Source organism: Pristiophorus japonicus, chromosome 11 (genome assembly GCF_044704955.1).
Source record: "Pristiophorus japonicus isolate sPriJap1 chromosome 11, sPriJap1.hap1, whole genome shotgun sequence".
Lineage (NCBI taxonomy): Eukaryota > Metazoa > Chordata > Chondrichthyes > Pristiophoridae > Pristiophorus > Pristiophorus japonicus.
In genome coordinates this window covers 186,110,144-186,122,857 of record NC_091987.1, presented here as the reverse complement: position 1 = coordinate 186,122,857, position 12,714 = coordinate 186,110,144, and positions in this window count along the sequence as shown.

Sequence of the window (12,714 nt, the reverse complement as noted above, 5' to 3'; positions counted from 1 at the left end):
TCGCAACTGAAGCCTTTTGCTGTGTGTTCATCACACTCGGGCGTCGCACAAGTAGTTTTGCTATCATCCTTGGAGAAAGAAATGCAGTCATTTCCAATCGAAAGAAAAAGTTCCCTGGGAACAGAAAATCGTTTCAATCGACCTCAGGTGTCACACTTCTTAAAAATCTGCTGGTTTCTTCTGATCACTAATTGGTTTTGGAATCTGCTCAAGCGCAATTAGCCTTCAAATGACCTCAGGAAGGTACAATGATTAGATTATGTACCTGTGAAGAGACAACAATTCACATACCACTGCACTTTAGCAGCAGAATATTTCTGTTATGTGCTTATAAAATAATGTATCCTCCAACTTGCTGTGAGCAATGCTAATTAGTTATCAAGGAGTTCAGTTGACATGGTGCTTGCTACTTTTCCTTCTTTCATCGCAACGCAGTTAAAAAATTCCACCTCTGAAACCATTAACGCATTGCTTAACCAAATCAAAAAGGAGTTAGATGAGGTCCTTACTGCTAGGGGGATCAAGGGGTATGGCGAGAAAGCAGGAATGGGGTACTGAAGTTGAATGTTCAGCCATGAACTCATTGAATGGCGGTGCAGGCTAGAAGGGCCGAATGGCCTACTCCTGCACCTATTTTCTATGTTTCTATGTTTCTATAAATGACACAACTATCCCAAGAGTAAGTTACAGCTTTGAACTTGCTTCTTAGCAGTTTGTTACGTTCCCCAGTGTGCAGATTGCAAACCCGACTAAGAAGATGCAAAGGCAATTGTGGAATCTTCCAGAAACTTCTGTCAGAGCTTCTCCCTCTCCTCGGCAAGACAGTATTGCTACATCTGGTGCTGCGCTTAATGGGCTGGCCTCGACATTCAAATCCTTGTCTTGTGGGGAGCTTCAGTTCAAACAGCAAGAAAACTCAATGCTGGGCTGGTAATTTCTATGAAATTATAGATTTTACATAGTTATGCACTTTCATTTTTTAAACAGTTAAAATCTTTGGGGACGAAATTGCTCCTTGCCCCAATTGGGGTCGGTAACCTTCTGGGTCCAGGACTTGTGCGCCTTGTCTGCCCTGCTCTGACACTGAATTGGGGCGTGCGCCCTTCCAAGGCAGCAGAGTGCTGTCTCTGGTGCTTCGCTTCCTTGGAGGGGCGCTCCCAAGATAGCAGCGCCATGCTGAGGAGACCAGTTAAAGGGGAGGGCCGCTGCACACTCTGGAGGCCATTTGGTTGCCAGCCACTGGGCCGCCGGCGATGTGATCGACCGGGCCAGCGGGCCGCCACCCAAAATGGAGTGCTGGGCTGCAAGATGGCGTCGCAAGGGCCGCCATTGTTGCGCCGACGCAAGAGTTGGCAGGCAAATTAAAATGGCGGCCTAGGGCGCTAAAGGCCTTCCCTTTAAGGGGCGCCCCGGTGGTGGATGTCCGCCAGCCTCACGGCCCACAGGGTAATTTCCCCGCGAGGCAGTAAGGGGTCGGCATGCATGGCGATGACATCATCGCCGGTTGCATGACAGCCCGGGGTGTTAATCGTGGGGCAATTTCCCCAGAGCCCCTCCCCGGGTGAAAATGCCATTGTGCCCCGTTAGCATCCCCCAGACATGCTAATGGGGCTATAAAAAGAACCAATTTCAGTCCCGTTAACTATTGTTGATAGAATTCCACATCTCAGTTCAGCGTTAACAGGCATTCACTGAAAAATGTCCTCATCTTTTTGAAGCAGTTTGCAGACTGCACCGCAAACCCACATACGGGACCTATCATCTGGATTAATATGCTGCAACATTGCAATGCTTTAGTCATTGGACTTTTCAACTGATTAACATCCCATAAAAAATAAACGAAATGACAATCATATCAACATTTTCAATGCAGACAGACACCCGAGCACAAAGCCAGATGACATTCATTTTTAATGACTCTCTTTGGGAAAAAGAACAGTCAATAGTTCAATGTGATCCAACATCAATGCCTGACCAAAGATGAAGCAGATGCTTTTCACCTTTGTGCACTGTCTTTAACCTTGCCTGCCTGAACAAAAACATGGATAAATGACATGAAACCAGTGTTTGATGTATGCTGGTTATGGCCAAGTAGACCCACGGGAATTGAAGTCAATGCCATGACAGATTGGGACAGATTGGGAGCTGGAACCCTCTTGAGAAAGAAATCAAGAGGAATGATTATTAATGAAGCCAGCTACATGTTGAGACCAGTTACTGCTGAGAGCACTTCCACACAGAGATTAATAAGGAATGAAAACAGAAACAACATTAACATTCCAGTGATAACCGAATAATTCATTATACAAGGCTTTGTAACAAGGACAGGACAAGATTTCTAATGGATGACGACAACTCCAGCATCTTGTAATCTTTCGACATTGCATTCCCGCAAGGATAAATTTCCTTTAGGATTTATGCTTTGTATTTCTGACTTCCTACAAATAAATAGATAATTACCCACACTGTTAACTTAAGGCCGTGACTGCTGATTTAATAACTGCAATTATGCAATAAATTGCAATTTGAATGAATCTGGGTATCAATGTTTCCATTACCATTCTGCATAAAACAAGTACCACCTTTAGAGAAAAGAAGGGAACCACTTCTGTAATATCAAGTACCCAGTTGCGAAGCAGTACCTCCATTAGACATTTTGATGACCCGTTCCAGGTCATTTAAAAAAGTTAAGTACATTTTTTCAAACATTCAGTACTTCCATAGGGTCCATTCAGAATGTAATTTGTTGTATCTGCCACACTGTAAGTAAAACTGCAAGCTTAGCCACGATCAGCATGCATCAAGGAAGGGGGTAAGAGCTGCACTGCTAGCCTGTAAAAGCAGATTGAATGCTCAGCACACATGCAGCCAAAAGTGGTGACTTCTAACTCGAGCAATAACATTTACTTTTGCCTCTGGAGACACTGGAAAAGACCACCTTTCCAACACCTCCAGAGGCAAAAATGCTCCTCCATTTATCTCACACCAAAGTAAGGCTTCTGTCAGCAGAGGCTGTGCAGTGCAAGAGGGTTCTGCATACGAATGAACGCAAGATCATCATAATCCCTCTGGATCATTCAGACCAAATATTTTGCTAATTGTGGATTTGCTGGAAGTGGAATTCAATATACCAAGCTTGGGTAGGGAGGACCTTGTTCTCCATTCTCTGTTCCTTACACATTTCCCAATCTAAGCTCACCCATCTCAACAAAAATCCAGGCAGAAGTGAAGTCCCTAGACATCAAAATGTAGACTTAACCTGTTTGATGGTGCATAAATGTGATGCAGATTCATTTCTCCTCGAGAATTTGAGGGGATAAACTAATGTTGGACAGAGGTAATTATTTTTGGAATTATATAGAATTCTCTACCCCAGAATGCTGTGGAGGCTGGGTCATTGCGTATATTTAAGGAGGAGACCGAAAGATTTTTGAACGTTGAGGGAGTCAAGGGTTATGGGGAGTGGGCAGGGAAGTGGGGTTGAGGCCAAGATCAGATCAGCCATAATCTTATTGAATGGCGGAGCAGGCTTAAGGGGCCAAACGGCCTACTCCTGCTCCTATTTCTTATGTTCTTATTATGCCTCCCTCATGTATTATATGAAGTTTTTGAGCAAACTAAGAAAACCGTACAGTGCCCAGGAGTCATATATACCATTTGCACACATGGACTGATGTCAAGTCGACTCAAGTAGTTGCTGCCGCTCACGTCTAGTCATCTCCAGGCTGCTGTTCCACAGCATGTAATGAATGCTACATTATGGCAGAGAGGCACTATTGGCATGAATGCATGATCTCATCACTCTCACCTGGAAGGAGGAGACGCCCTACTCAGAACTCCTACACGGCAAGCGAGGCCTATGTGAGCAGAGGAAACGTTTCAAAGACACCCTCAAAGCCTCCCTGATAAAGTGCAACATCCCCACCGACATCTGGCAGTCCCTGGCCAAAGACCGCCCAAAGTGGAGGAAGAGCATCCGGGAAGGCGCTGAGCACCTCGAGTTTTATCGCCGAAAGCATGCAGAAAACAAGCGCAGGCAGCGGAAGGAACGTGCGGCAAACCAGACTCTCCACCCACACTTTCCTTCAACGACTGTCTGTCCCACCTGTGACAGAGACTGTAATTCCTGTATTGGACTGTTCAGTCACCTGAGAACTCACTTTTAGAGTGGAAGCAAGTCTTCCTCGATTTTGAGGGACTGCCTATGATGATGAGTGGTTTTACACATGTACTGTTAAAGCACTGGGAGCCAGTTGCCCACAGGTGTTCAACAGCAAATGCTGCATGGGGCATGAAGGCAAGTACTTTGAAGGGTCACACCTCAAAGAACATGAATCAGACTGACACTGGAAAAGAGCACCAAAAAAGACACTGCTGCAGAACCTTCACACGCCAAGGGCAGAGGAAGATTTGAAATGTATCAAAGCCTGAAATTGAGCCAAGACTGACAGCAGGCCAGAAAGCAGACAAGTCAGTGATAACACAACAGACAAGAGCAGATATGATCAACCCAAACAGCACGATTGAACCAGATGAAAAGTGTATTAATAAAGATTACTGTGATGAAAGCAAACTGAGCTTGAAAAGGGCTGCTGGGTCTGTTTTAATTGATGGTGGCACACCCCACTCGCAGCAAGCAAAACAGGAGGGTGTCAATGTGGAACTTCATGCACCTCACTCAGGCACTACCATTTCACACGTTATCTTAAAGCATATATGGGTGGGAGGCATATGGCAATTCATGTTTCTTAAGATGACAATAACACGAAAAGAAGCACATTAACCAGCAACGCGTGGCTAATTTCACAAATATAAACAGCACCAAGGCAGAGCTCAAGAGCTATCTGTAGTCTTAGACCTACATAATAAATACAATTTGCATGTTTGAAGTGTTAACCGAGCTCTGCAAGACCTAGGGAGCAATCTGACCATCCAATTTGCCTCAATCCAATTTGCATAAATTGGTCTTCACTGCATTACGAAAGAAGCAAATCTGCATGAGAGTGAAATTCAACAAATGTATTCAGTTGTGATTCGGAATACAAAAACCCATCATTAGCAACAAACACAGAAATGATTTGTACTCAATGCCACATTCCTTCGTTGGAAACCGCTCCATAACTGAGACAGTTCCAGTCGGTGGCAAATTACTCGGCATTGAGCAAGAACAGGTCATCTGTACTTGCAAAATGTTTGAGCAAGTGCAGTTCCTCAGAAGAGGCAGAAATGCATTGATGGCCTGTGCTCGTCAGCTGCATGAATTGGCCATGAGGTAGGCCTGTACACACAAACACAATGGAGTCAAAACTGCTCCTTTCTATAAGGCCCGTGGCCGCCTGAAAGCGGCGGGCACAAGTTGGTGTGAACTGGCCGACAAGTCGCCATGGAGGGGCTGCCATTTTATAAATTGCCCTCTTTACTTGGTGCGGTGCAGGGGATCTCTCCGCCCGTTTTCCTGCTGCGTCTGCACGTGCCAACCCCTTTCTGAAATTACCCCGCAGTAAATTTCCCCGTTGGTAAATTGCCCCGCGGGACTGGCGCCGCTGCCGGTCGGTGCCCCCGACAGCTTTTTCTGTCGGTACCCTTTCTGTGGCTGGGCGGCATGGCCGCCCTTAAAGGGGAAGTAACACTGCTGGTGACTCCATTTTATTTTTTTCTGTCGGCCGACTGCCAGGTCAGGCCGGCAATTATGCCTGCGGGTTCGGCCGGGCCGCCAACAGGCAGACTGGCATCCCCTCTTGGGTGCCAGGCCGCTGACCCGGCCGAAACCCTACCTGGTGGCCCAGTGTTTGCCACTAAAGTGGCTGCAGAGTTCACAGTGGCTCTCCGCTTTAACTGAAGGGGAGAGACGTTGTGATGCGCCAGTATGACATCATCAGTGACTTGCAGCGTTGGCCACTCTGACTCGCCCCCGCTTCTGCCCCGCTAGTGGCGGCTACTCCAACCCGACCTCAGTTCCACCCCAATGATGAGGCCACTTCCGCCCCGCTTCCAAAAAAACACAAATACCTGCATTTTTCCGGATTGTCCGCCCCATGTATTGGGGCAGATGGCACACTTGGAAAGCGGTTGGTTTGGCTCGTTTCAGGCAGTGGGCAATTTCAGCCCCAATATGAACATACTCTTGCCCAGATGTAACTTTCTATTCAAATAAGAAATGGATCTCTGGTGATTCGATTGCGAGACCCTTAATGTTGCAAGTTTGTATGGGAAGAGGAATTAGGGAAATTAATAGTAATCATTTCCTATTTTCTTCTCAAATCTAGAAAATAACATCAAGCAATATTCTACAGCGTATGCTGTTTTAAGAAATGCAAGCTAAGGAGCATTGGTTCTTGGAATAAAAATAAAATCAAACTAAAGATTAAATAGTCACCTTTAAGAGGTTTAAGTGGGTGATAATTTGCTTGAAGTTAATCTCAAGTTTTTTGACTGTAAATTTAAGATTGATAGTTAATGGGTCCTCTGATATTCCAGCCTCAAAGCTGTTATGAAACATCTGGTGCCCCATTTATGTCAGCACTAACAGCCCTTTGTTATGTTGAAGCACAAAAGTATTATTGTAAAAGAATTAATAGTGACATTTAAATATGCAAATTGCTGGTTTTGTGGGATTCTTATTCTCCCACACAACTATTTTCTTAAGTGCTGTGATGAGAATGTCTGCCCACAGCAGCCATGCCAGTGGGCCATTCCCTTCAGAATCACTTGGTTTTTAAAATTGTCTGCGGAGGACAAGTGTTATTAAGAACATAAGAATTAGGAGCGGGAGTTGGCCATGCAGCCCTTCGAGCCTGCTCCAACATTCAATAGATCATGACTGATCTTCAACCTCAACTCCACTTTCCCACCCGATCTCGAGATCCCTTGGGCCCAAGTTTCGAGCCGCGCCTAGAACGGTGCAGTCCCGACCTGGATGCCCGTTTTTCGCGCCACAAAGTGTGCCTAAAAAAACCCTCCGTATTCTCCACCTCCCTGCAGATCCTCTGGCCCTCGGCGCAGCGCAGCAGGAGCTGTCGGGGGTGGAGCCAGGTCCCTGCGCTGAAAACAGTGCCGGGACCTCTGCACATGCGCGCTACAGTGGGCACGCAAGTGCAGTAGCTCCAGGCGCCCGAAATTGTGTGGGAGGGGCCCGAAGCACGCAGCCCCTAGCCCTGGCCGAATTGCCTCACTGGGGCTGCGTGAATAAGGCTCCTCCCACGGCCAGCTCCTGCTTCCTCCCGACCCGACTCGACTCCCGCTTCCCGCCCCCCACCCCTGCCCCCGGACCGGACCCAACACCCGCTCCCGCCCCCGGACCGGACCCGACACCCGCTCCCCCCCCCCGCCCCCGGACCGGACCCGACACCCGCTCCCCCCCCCCGCCCCCGGACCGCACCCGATACCCGTCCCTCCACCCCCGGACTGGATCCGACCTGACCTCCTTCCCCCCAGCCTGACTTCCCTCCCCCCGACCTGACCTCCATCTCCCTCCCTCCCGCCCCCCGAACCAAACCGACCTCCCTCCCACCACCCCCCCGACCCGACCCAATGCCACCTGCCTGTAAATCTGGTGCTGGGGACGGGCCCTGCCCGAAGTCTCGGGCCCGGCCTGTTCAGCCTCCCTCCACCTTCTCCTTCCCCCCCACCCCCCAATCTCCTTCCCCCCCCCCAAATCTCCTTCCCCCCCAATCTCCTTCCCCCCCCATCTCCTTTCTCCCCCCTCACCCCTTCTCCCCCCTCACCCCTTCTCCCCCATCCCTCCCCCTTCTCCCCCATCCCTCCCCCTTCTCCCCATCCCTCCCCTTTCTCCCCCTTCCTCCCCCTCGCTCCCTCTACCCCTCTCCTCCCCCTCCCCTAGCTGTCAGAAACACAGACACTGGCAGACAGAGAATGAGAGACACACAGACAGACAGAGAGATAGAGACACTGACAGAGACACACTGAGGGGGGCATCCCAGCACGCTGTTGGAGGGCTCCCAGTGCTGCAGTCGGTAAGTAGAAAATGTTTTATTTATTGATTTAAAAAAAAAATTATTTCTTATTAATTTTTTTGATTGATTTATTGGTTGAATTATTGATGTATTTATCATTTATTATTGATGATGGCTCTTTATTTGTTAAACTGAAGTGTTTAATGTTTGTAAACTTCCTTTTAAACACCCCCCCCCACCATTCCCTACGCCTGATTTGTAACCTACGCCTGATTTTCTAAAGTGTAGACAAGGTTTTTTCGAGCGTACAAAAATCTTCACTTACTCCATTCTAAGTTAGTTTGGAGTAAGTTTTCACTCACAAATTTGAAATCAGGCATAAGTGGCCGGATACGCCCACTTTTGAAAAAAAAATTCTGTTCCAAAGTGAAACTGTTCTAACTGACTAGAACTGGAGCAAACTAAATGACGAGAATTCCGATTTCTAAGATACTCCGTTCTACACCTGTTGCTCCTAACAATCAGGAGCAAATCATGTGGAAACTTGGGGCCCTTGATTCACCTACAGTCCAAAAATCTATCTATCTCAGCTTTGAATATACTAAATAATTCAGTATCCACAGCCCTTTGTGGTAGAGAATTCCAAAGATTCACAACCCTCTGAGTGAAGAAATTCCTCCTCATCTCAGTTTTAAACGGCCGACTCCTTCTTCTGAGACTATGGCCCCTAGTTCTAGATTCTCCAGCCAGGAGAAACAAGCTCTCAGCATCTACTCTGTCAATCCCCCTCAGAACTGTGCAAGTTTCAATGCGATAGAATGATTACAGCACATTTGGCCAGTCGAGCCCGTGCCGGCTCTCTGGAAGAGCACTTCAGCTTGTCCCACTCCTCTGTCCTTTACCTGCAGCCTGGTAATTTTTTTCTTTCAGGTACTTATCCAATTCCCTCTTGAAAGTCACGATTGAATCTTCCCCCACCACCCTTTCAGGCGTAAAAACGTTTTTCTTCATGTCAGCTTTGATTCTTTTGCTAATCAATTTGAACCTTTGACCTCTCGACCCTTCTGCCAATGGAAACAGTTTCCCTCTATCGACTCTGTCTAGACCCCTCATGATTTTGAACACCTCTATCAAATCTGCTCTCAACCTTCTCTGCTCCAAGGAGAACAACCCCAGCTTCTCCAGTCTATCCACGTCACTGAAGTCTCTCATCCATGGAATCATTCTCGTATCTTTTCTGCACTCTCTCAAAGGCCTTCAAATCCTTCATAAAGTGCGGTGCCCAGAATTGGACACAATACTCCAGTTGCTGCTGAACCAGTGTTTTATGAAGATTCCTCATAACGTCCTTGCTTTTGTACTCTATGCCTCTATTTATGAAGCCCAGGATCCCGTAAGCTTTTTTAACCGCTTTCTCAGCATGCCCTGCCACCTTCAACGATTTGTGCACATATACCCCCCAGGTCTCTGTTCATGCACTCCCTTTAGGATTGTACGCTTCAGTTTATATTGCCTCTCCTCATTCTCCCTACCAAAATATATCACTTCACACTTTTCTGCTCTCATTCTTCTAAACTCCAGAGGGTATAGGCCTAATCTACTCAATTAAATGCAGGAGAAAGTATTATGTGTGGACTGCATAAGCTTGGATCTAGCAGGTGTGATGGCCATATTAGCTTGATAACAGCTGTGTTCAGGACCTTAGCCAGGGATAACATTTTACTGATCATCATAGGCAGTCCCTCGGAATTGAGGAAGACTTGCTTCCACTCCCAAAGTGAGTTCTTTGGTGGCTGAACAGTCCGATACGAGAGCCACAGACCCTGTTACAGGTGAGACAGACATCTGTCGAGGGAAGGGGTGGGTAGGGCTGGTTTGCCGCATGCTCCTTCCATTGTCTGCGCTTGACCTCTTCAAGCTCTTTGCGTTGAGACTCGAAGAGCTCAACGCCCTCCCGGATGCACTTTCTCCACCTCGGGCGGTCTTCGGCCAGGGTCTCCCAGGTGTCAGTGGTGATATTGCATTTTAGCAGGGAGACTTTGAGGGGGTCCTTGTACGCTTCCGTTGCCCACCTTTGGCTCGTTTAGCATGAAGAAGCTCCGCATAAAGCATTTGCTTAGGGAGTCTCGTATCTGGCATGCGAACTATGTGGCCTGTCCAGCGAAGCTGATCAAGTGTGGTCAGTGCTTCAATACTGGGGATGTTAGCCTGGTCGAGGACACTGATGCTGTTGCGCCTGTCCTCCCAGGGGATTTGCAGGATCTTGCGGAGACATCGTTGGTGATATATTTCCAGCGACTTGAGGTGCCTTCTATACATCGTCCATGTCTCAGATCCATACAGGAGGGCAGGTATTACTACAGCCCTGTAGACCATGAGCTTGGTGGTGGTTTGAGGGCCTGGTCTTTAAACACTCTTTTCCTCAGACAGCCGAACGTTGCACTGGTGCACTGGAGGCGATGTTGAATCTTCGCATCAATTTCTACCTTTGTTGATAAGAGGCTCCCGAGATATGGGAAATGGTCCACGTTGTCGAGGGCCGTGCCGTGAATCTTGATGATTGGAGGGCAGTGCTGTGCGGCGGGGACAGGCTGGTGGAGGACCTTTGTCTTATGGATGTTAAGCGCAAGGCCCATGCTTTCATCTGCCTCAGTGAATACAATAGAAATTTAGAAACTTTTAAACCAATTTGGGAATTTTTATCAACTTTTAACTCTTAAAATAACTTTGGAAGTGACCTTCCTAATGCCTGTCCCCCCAACCAAGCCTTGGGCCATCTACCATCAATGAGCCCGGCACTGCTGGGAAACACAACAGGAAACTGGGACTGCCCGGGGAACTGGGCCTGGCACCGCCCGGGACACACAGCCGGGCCCCGAGCCCGGGACACACACACCAAGGAAAACAGACAACAAGCCAAGGAGAGTGAGGGTAACAGCCCCGACTGGCTCGGTGTCGCTCGATGCCAAAAAACCCACGGAGCTGTCTTCGGCCTGGTGTGCTCGCCCAACAGATATGTGTGGGCCCTGTGTCGGCCCGCTTCTGTCCCAGGCCGAAGGGACCCCTGCACCGGCCCGTTTCTACCTCGGCCTGGAGAGATCCCTGCACCTTAAACTTTTCATCAACTTTTCATTCCTTTTAAAAAAAACACTTAATCAATCAAACAATTTTACTGAACAAACATGGCCACCTACACTTTTTGGTATTTTACTTTTACACAGCAACAGCACATGTATTTTGGCTCACTGCTTTTACATTCTCATCATTAATCTGTGCATGTAATTAAGTTTCGATTCAACTTTCTTTCTGTGCATTCACAAGCTTTCAGTCCATTCAGGGCAGACGCGTTGTCACAAGGTTTGCTGCTTGAGCTGCCTAAAGCCCTTGCTGCTCTAATTCTTTCAAAGCCCATCGTCTCAGGTCTAGTGCGTTATTGCAGCACTGAAGTAGTGGTAGAGCAGATGTAATATGATCAACATTAATACTCCCACCCTCCCCATAATCGATCCAGTATCATGTGATGCAGTGCATTCATCTGGTGGAGGGTTTCTCTTAACAAATAAATGTCGTGAACAATTGTCTGGAACATTTTAATACACATCAATGATGCAAACCCAGCTTTGTGTGTACCTCTTCTGGCTTGCAGTTTAATTCAGAATCTGAAATGTGGCAATTCAGAGATCAGTTTCCAAAATAGGATAATAAACCTTAATGAACAATGTGCCATAGCTGGATGCAGAGCTCCTAAATCAATTTAGAGTTCAGATTGTCAGCAGATAAACTACCCTTAATTCCTTATTTTTTTTGTAATGTGCAACAGACGTTAATACCCAACTATTCCATGACAAAGTGAGATGTTTTAATGGGCTTTTCAATGTCAATAAATTTAGAAAAATACTAATGGAACTTCCTCATGTAATCAAGATCGAGTGTAGTGTTCAGATGAAGCAGGGTTCGAGCGACAGGAATTGAACCAAAATACACATACGAAATTCCGCTCTCCTTTAAAAGTCCAACATTCTGTCGTCTACTCATCGAACTTCCACGACAGCACTCCTCGCTGTTCCGATTTTTTTGTGTTGCTATTTCTAACTCTCCTCTTTTGCTATTGTCCTTTTTTTCTATGCTGTTTTTCTCCCTTTTTGCTTCTCTTTCTGCCCTCATCTTAGTCACTCCTTTTTTTCTTCTTTTTCTTTCTTTTGGGTGGGTGATATGGCATGGCGTATCAGGGAAAAGAACTGCCATTGGCTGCAGACTGCATTTGGAGTGTGGGATTTGGGGAATAATGTGGACTATAGCATCTCCGTTCCCACTACTTCAACTACTTGGGCTTCCTCCTGCTCCTAGCTCCCATTGATGTGTATGTGACTATTTCACCTACTCACTCCCCATTCCCTTTCCTACTATCCACAACAAACTCATTTATCTGACCACTTTGAACTATTCATTCAATCCCTCTATTCTCCCCTCCCACTAACTATCATTAATTGACCCTTCCTGTTTGACAATAAGGCCTCTTTGTTTGTTTGCTTTAAAATTGAAAAAATCAGATTAGAATGAGGAAAGTAATTGTTCTCATTATACAAGTGTGTAGCAAAAACAGAGTGGTTTTAATGAGGGATTTTAGTTTTCATATAGATTGGGATAAGCAGACTAGCACCTGTCAGAAAGTTAATGAATTACTTGTGTGTCAGGGATAGTTTTCTACAACAATATGTTCTAGAGGCAACAAAGATTCATGCCATATTAGATTAAGTAATGAGTAAGAGCTAGATTAAGTTAACAGCCTAACTGTGAATGA